The sequence below is a fragment of the Schistocerca piceifrons genome, chromosome 2 (assembly GCF_021461385.2).
Source record: "Schistocerca piceifrons isolate TAMUIC-IGC-003096 chromosome 2, iqSchPice1.1, whole genome shotgun sequence".
Lineage (NCBI taxonomy): Eukaryota > Metazoa > Arthropoda > Insecta > Orthoptera > Acrididae > Schistocerca > Schistocerca piceifrons.
The window spans coordinates 745991848-745999262 of record NC_060139.1 but is presented as its reverse complement, the minus strand read 5'-3'; the positions used below and the strand labels follow the sequence as shown (position 1 = coordinate 745999262).

The following is a 7415-nucleotide window of genomic DNA, read 5'->3' as shown; positions in this document are numbered from 1 at the left end:
AAGTGCCACGGATATGGTACAGGAATTGAGATGGCAGTCATTAAAAAAAAGGCGTTTTCCGCTGCTGCAGGACCTTCTCATTAAATTTCAGTCACTACGTTTCTCCTCAGAGTGTGAAAATATTTTTTTGGCACCTACCTAAATGGGGAGGAGTGATCATCATAATAAAATTTTTAAAAATCCGAGATCTCACGGAAGCTTTAAGTGTTCGCTCTGTTCCAGAGTGGAACGGTAGAGAAGTAACTTAAAGGTGGTTCAGTGAACCATATGCCAGGTACTTAAGTGTGAATTGCAGAGCAAGCATGTAGATACAGATCTAGATGTAGATTTCATAGAAAAGCTCATCATGTATTTAGTTTCACGAGGAGAGTCAAAAAGATAGAATAAAAACGTCCACAGATCACAGAAAATGAAAAATGTAAGTTCCCTCAGAATAAGTAGGGGTTATTGCTTGATTTGGGGTAGGGGTCCAAACAGTGAGGTCATCGGTCCATCGGATGAGGGATGGGGAAGGAAATCAGCCGTGCTCTTTCGAAGGAACTATCCCCGCATTTGCCTGAAGCGAATTTTGGTTTAATAAGACGAATTACATCATAGTAGTTCTAAGGCATGCAGTGTCTGGTGATTAATTTGGATAGTATGTTAGTTCCTCAAGACGGACATTTTGGATCCGTAGGTATTGGCCGAGCTATGTTTCTGGTGCGGAATTACTGCAAGAACTCCATTTTCCATGTGTGGGCCTGGAGTTCCATCAGCAGATTGCTGAAACTACAGCTTACAAGGAGGAACTGCAATAGGTCGCTCTCTGATACAGTCGAAAATTCCCTTGGTGAATGGAGGGCGAAAATAAATGGGCACCTATTTTGTCTCGGGTGCCAACACTTGATAGTTTCCGAGAAAATGATAAAGTTTTGATGCTACTGCACCACACGTGGTGTTGTATCAGGTGGGTTGGTAGCGTAATGACTGATCCCACAGGTTCGAATTGTTGCGCTCTGTATTCAAATCCAATGTGATGTTATTTATTTCGTTTTGTTGTCGAGGAAGTCTGTGACATCAATGACAGATACAGTGGAATAATTTATAAAATAAATGAACATTTTATAAATTACAACAATTAGATTTAATCATCACTTGCATAAACGTATGCAATTAACAGTAATTGAAAATGTAAAACATAAATTGTAGAACATCAAGTTTTGCTTTGATTTTTAGTTTTATACTGCTGAAGAACCAGTGTCTGCCAATGACCTTGCCGCAGTGGTAACACCGGTTCCCGTCAGATCACCGAAGCTAAGCGCTGTCGGGCTGGGCTAGCACTTGTATGGGTGGCCATCCGGTCTGCCGAGCGCTGTTGGCAAGCGGGGTGCACTCAGCTCTTGTGAGGCAAACTGTGGAGCTACTTGATTGAAAAGTAGCGGCTCCGGTCTCGGAAACTGACATACGGCCGGGAGAGCGGTGTGCTGACCACATGCCCCTCCATTTTCGCATCCAGTACTGCCTATGAGCTGAGGATGACACGGCGGCCGGTCAATACCGTTGGGCCGTCATGGCCAGTTCGGGCGGAGTTTATTTTAGTTTTTAGTGAACCAGTGTCTTCCCCGGGGCGATATCTGTTATAAAAACGTTCAAAGCACAAAAACTCTGAAGCACTACGAACAATGTGCGAAGGCACTTTTGCCAAAGCCACTTCCTTTAATATGATTATCATTACGAAAAGCAACTTCATTAACATTTTAGATACCTCGCGATCCGCCGCTAATTTCGCGGGGAACCTAGCATATCAAAGCAGTTTCTCTAAAGCTGAAGCCCGCAGTTGCATCCGGACCCAGGCATGTAACTTCATCGCTTCTACTTGTGATGCCCGTTTGCTTTGCAAGTATACGTCGTAGGGCTGCTCGAAAGACATACATTTTGGCATAATCACTTTTAATGAACACGACAAACAGACCATCCTACAATAAGGAATACCTTGCATACTCAAATGAGTCAATAATGTGCATTAACAGCACCATTTTTATGGTCCCGTGTCTCAGTCGGTTAAAACGGGACCCTTGTAGGATCACTTTGTTCAGCGTCCGTCTGTCTGTCCGACTGTTAAGATCATTTTTTCCAGGAACTGGTAGTGGTAATAAGTTGAAATTTATGTCGAATGTTATGGTCTACGATCCATTTTGGGATGTAAGTAATTTAAGTTTCTAAGCCAATGATATATACATTGACGGAAAAATAAACGCAACACAAAGAAGTAGTTGTGCGACATAAACGAAAGTTGATAGCCCTGTTTCTACATCTTAAAGATGATGTCTATTCCAAGATCACACCAGTCGCATAAGAGTACAGCTAGAAGTGCCACTATGAGGATGCAAATCATGATTGGACGTGGTGAGCAGATGTTAGTCAAGAGTACCTTTAAGGCAACAAGGAAGCCGTTATCAACACCCCACTGAGTTCGAACGAGGTCGTGTAGAAGGGCTACGAGGAGCTGGATGTTCCTTCTGCGATATTGCAGAAAGATTGGGCAGGAATTTTGCCAGTGTACAGGATTGCTGACAGTGGTGGTCACGAGAATGTACGGTCGCAAGAAGACCGGGATCTGGACGGCCACGCGAGAGGTAGCATCATGCAGCTTGGGCACCACAGTGACACTCCGAACTGTTACATTTCAGTTACTTCAAGGACAGCTCCGAGCCAGACTCCCTGCAGCATGCATTCCAATGACCCCAAACCCTTGCTATTTGGGGACTAATGACCTCAGAAGTTAAGTCCCATGGTGCACAGAGCCATTTAAGCCTTGCTGTTAGTGACCTCAGTGGTGTCAAGCGAGAGCTCATGGAGAGCAGGGTGGAGGTCCGTTGTGTTCACTGATGAAAACTGGTTCTTCATGGGTGCCAGTGATGGCTGTGTATTGGTTATGAGAAGGCCAGTTTAGGGCCTCTAACCAACTTGTCTGTTTGCTAGACACTGTACTAACACTTGGAGCTGTGGTAAGGTATAATAATTCGTATGGGAACAGGCGCAGTCTCATGCTTATCCAACGCACCCTGACTGGAAATATGTACGTCAGTCTGGTGATTCGACCTGTTGAGCTGCCATTCATGAACAGCATTTCAGGGGGTGTTTTCCAGTAGGATAACATTCGCCCAAATACCGCATGTTGTAACCCAGCTTGGTCTACAGGGTGTCGATGTATTACCTTGGGCAGCTCGATCTCCAGATCTGTCTCCAATCGAGCACATATGGGACATCATCGAATGACAACACCAACGTCATCCACGAACAGCATTAACTGTCCTTATATTCACCGAGAAAGTGCAACAGGCATGGACTCCTTCCCACAAACTAACATCCGGCGGCTGTACAACATCAGTGCATGAACATTTGCAAGTTCGCATTTAACTTTCTGCTATTACACCGGTTATTAATGTACCACCATTTCACATTTGCATTGTCTTACCTCGCGCTTACATTAACCTGTGGTTTTGCAATGACAGAGTTGCCTACAGAAATGTATTCCCGAAATTTCATTGGTATTGTGTGCCTTCCATCATCATTTCATCCTCATTCACTCGCAAGTCGCCGTAGTGGCGTTAAAGAACTTGTGGAGCAGTGGCCGAACCGTCCCGCGAGGGGTCTCCCGGCCACCAATGCCATACGCTCATTATTATTTCTCTACATTAATTATTTTTGGTGTTGTGATTTTTTTCCGTTGGTGTGTGTCACATCGTTTGATACTTGCAAACTCATTCATCAAAATCTATAGATGAATTATCTACATGTATGTTGGAAGTGGTGGTCTAGAGGTAATGTGCATGGCTGGAAAGCGAGAGGCTACAGGATTGGATCTCGGTGGGACCACGGATTATTCAGTCTTTGTTTTAACCAAATCTTTCCCTCACCACGTTGTGAGTAGTCGTCAGAAACAACGCGTGGTTCTGTTTACACGTAAAACTGTAGGGTCCCTTTCCCCAGTTGGAGAACTGGGGTAGTTTAGCGAAATGCAAGTCGCAGAAGTGGGCCCCAACAGAAAGACATGCACCAGACCATTGAGCCATAGGAAATAAATTTTCTTATCTAAGTACGTAATTATGTTTATACAGATCTCTCAGATCGGAAGTCCTCCTTCTACTTGTTCATTTACTTACGTAAGGTCGCAAAACTTCATCCAAAAGCTGACAAGATTTCTCTGTTTCAGTTGGCCAATAGCTATTTTTGTAAATCTCTCACCTCAAACCGATAACATCCTCTTACTAGAGTTCTGATTCATCCTGTTTGGTCCGCATTCATGAACTATAATGGAAATCTAAAGTTAAAATAATGTTGGTGTTTCCAAGTAATTTGTCAAACGTAAACTTTTAATTGGTGCTGATGTATTTGTTGGTGACACGACGCTGTCGAATTCTGCGTTTCCCCTTGAATCAGTTGCACCAGTTGTTTGAGGCTTAACTTAATGACGGCAGTGAGGCTGCTGCAGCGATTTCCCACTGCTACAACGTCCATGTAGTGAACTCAATGTCCATTGTTTCCAGCCTCTGTAAAACGATCGAATACCCACGAATCGATCATCTTATGTTTATTTCGACTCAATTCTCCGCTTGTCACTTGCTGTTCTGTAGTTGTGAGCTTGCGTCCTCGTACACAGCTGACAGCCCTGTACGGATTAACTCTTTCCAGAATACTGTAACTAACAGTTTTTGTTTGTGCCGAGGAGTCAGTGGCAAATTTAGTCCTAGAGTTCAACTAGACGTAAACCAGTCAGTGTAACGGGATCATAATGTGTACGTAACGGCCAAAAAATCTGGAAATCTGAGAAAAAATATCTATCGTCAGTTTTTTGAAAATGTAGCTGTTTCTGTACATTATTGACTCGTCGGGTGGACAGAGCTATCGCTCCTTAAATGATGGGCTGCTTATCGATGAAATCGGAATAAAAATAATTTCGCTGAAGTCTGTGCCGTTTCGTCTACCATAAGACTTGAAACTTTTACTGACAGGTGAAGAATTACATTCCCCCATTACAGAAGTGCCATAATCTCATCGCACAGGAAACAGAAGTCATAAGTAGTGACGATACAATAAAAAACCTGTAAACGTGATCAATTGCAGGCGGCAGATTTGGAGAAAATGCTTTGATATGCTTGGTTTACCATGAAATTATCGTCAGATCACGAGGTATTTAGCCAAGTTAACCAGGTTGCTTTTCCTAGCGATATTCACAGTAAAAAAATGTGACTGTGGCATGTACGCCTTCCCGCATGCTCGTGGTGACTGAATTTTTATGCTTTGAATTTTTGCATGACATGTATCGCCTTGGAAAATACACTGATCCTCTTGTAGTATACAAGTAAAATATCGCAGCGAAGATAAAGGTTGTGACGATAAAATATATTTTTAATATGATTTGAAATGCTTACTTCTTTTGTCACTAATCCAATTGTATTTGCCGGCCGGAGTGGCCGTGCGGTTATAGGCGCTACAGTCTGGAGCCGCGAGACCGCTACGGTCGCAGGTTCGAATCCTGCCTCGGGCATGGATGTGTGTGATGTCCTTAGGTTAGTTAGGTTTAAGTAGTTCTAAGTTCTAGGGGACTGATGCCCTCAGAAGTTGAGTCCCATAGTGCTCAGAGCCATTTGAACCATTTGAACCAATCGTTTTTGTTGATCTCGTAAAAAAAAAAAAATATTGATCTAATTGATGGCACATACTTCCGCAACAAAAAAGGGAAAAATCAGATGGGATTTGAACACCTGTGCTCTAAACAACTAGGCTACTGACTTGCTTGATTTAAGGCCACGCGCGAACTGGTGAAGTAGCATCAGAAGTCAGCCTGACATTTTATCGATAACTTTTGACTGAGACAAAATAAGCGCCCCTCGTTTTCTCCTTTCTTCCCAAGCAGAGTTTCGAATGTGTCAGAGAACGACTTACGGTGCTTTCCACTTGTAGGATATAGTTTCAAGAAACTGCCAATATAACTCTAGGTCTGCATATGGAACACGAGGTTCTTGCAGTATTTCCGCATCAGAAGCGTAGCTCGACCAATTCCTACGAATCCCAAATGTCTGTCTTGAAAAACAGCTATACTACAAAATTAATCACCATGTGTTCCGTCCCTCAGGTCCGCTCTGATGATATTAGGCTTAAGTATAATTAAACATATTTCATATAATCAAATATATTTCATAGAATTAAACATATTTCGTTCCCGTCATTTGCGGTCTTTTTCATTCTCTCTTTTGACTCTCTTCCAAAACTATCATTTCTGAGCTTTTCGAGGAAACTGTAGTATTCTATCTGGGGATGAGGTGATAGCATAGAATGGTGAACACTTCCCAGTGCGAACTCAAGTAACCTAAGTGTTGAAAACGAATATATATGACATTTTCAGAGAAGGAGTAAGCGGTCGTAAGCAGATAGCCAGATGTAAAATTATAAAAACATTTTAAAACTTTCAAATATTTTCTCTGTCCGCGCGGGATTAGCCCAGCGGTCTGGGGCGCTGCAGTCATGGACTGTGGGGCCGGTCCCGGCGGAGGTTCGAATCCTCCCTCGGGCGTGGGTGTGTGTGTTTGTCCTTAGGATGATTTAGGTTAAGTAGTGTGTAAGCTTAGGGACTGATGACCTAGGCAGTTAAGTCCCGTAAGATTTCACACACATTTGAACATTTTTTTATTTTCTCTGTTTTTTCGCAGTAACATTTAACAGTACCCTTTTTTAATTTTTAATTTTTATTTATTCATTTTTTTTTTTTGTGACCGGTTTCGGTAGCTTAAATGCCACCTTCAGATCTGACAACAGACTGATAAAAAGAAAAATTGCCTTAAGCAACAAAGTTATGTAAAAATTGCTTTTGGCTTCCTTTTTAAAAAATTTACGGGCGTTTAATATCCCACAAGTAATATTATAAATGCATAAGCAGTGTACAGCACTGTTGTATTTTCCATAACATTCTTTATTTTAATCTTAGGTAAATTGTGCTATGCACAGCCTAAAACGAACATATGGACAAATGAATCTACATGTACATCTACACAGATACTTCGCAAGCCACCGTAAGGTGCGTGGCGTAGGTTACCCTTTATTACTACAAGTCATTTCGTTTCATATTCCATTTGCAAATAGAGCGAGGGGAAAACGATTGTCTACATGCCTCCGTATGAGCCCTAATTTGTCGTATCTTATCTTCGTGTGGTCCTTACTCGCTATGTATGTGGCGGCAGTTACCGCTCTCATAGAGATCGTGTGGATAAGATTAGAATAATTACTGCACACAGAGGCATCAAACAGTCATTCTTCTCGCGCTCCATACGTGGATGGAAGGGGAATAAACCCTAATAATTGGTACAATGGGATGTACACTATGCCATGCACCTCACAGTGGTTTGCAGAGTATAGATGTAGTAGATGTAGATGTA

The 7415-nt window shown here is 42.4% G+C and overlaps 1 pseudogene; it reads left to right on the top strand.

Moving 5' to 3' along the window:
• Positions 1 to 1242: 1242 nt before the first annotated feature.
• On the top strand, positions 1243 to 1360 carry LOC124778323 (annotated as a pseudogene).
• The last annotated feature ends 6055 nt before the right edge of the window (positions 1361 to 7415 follow it).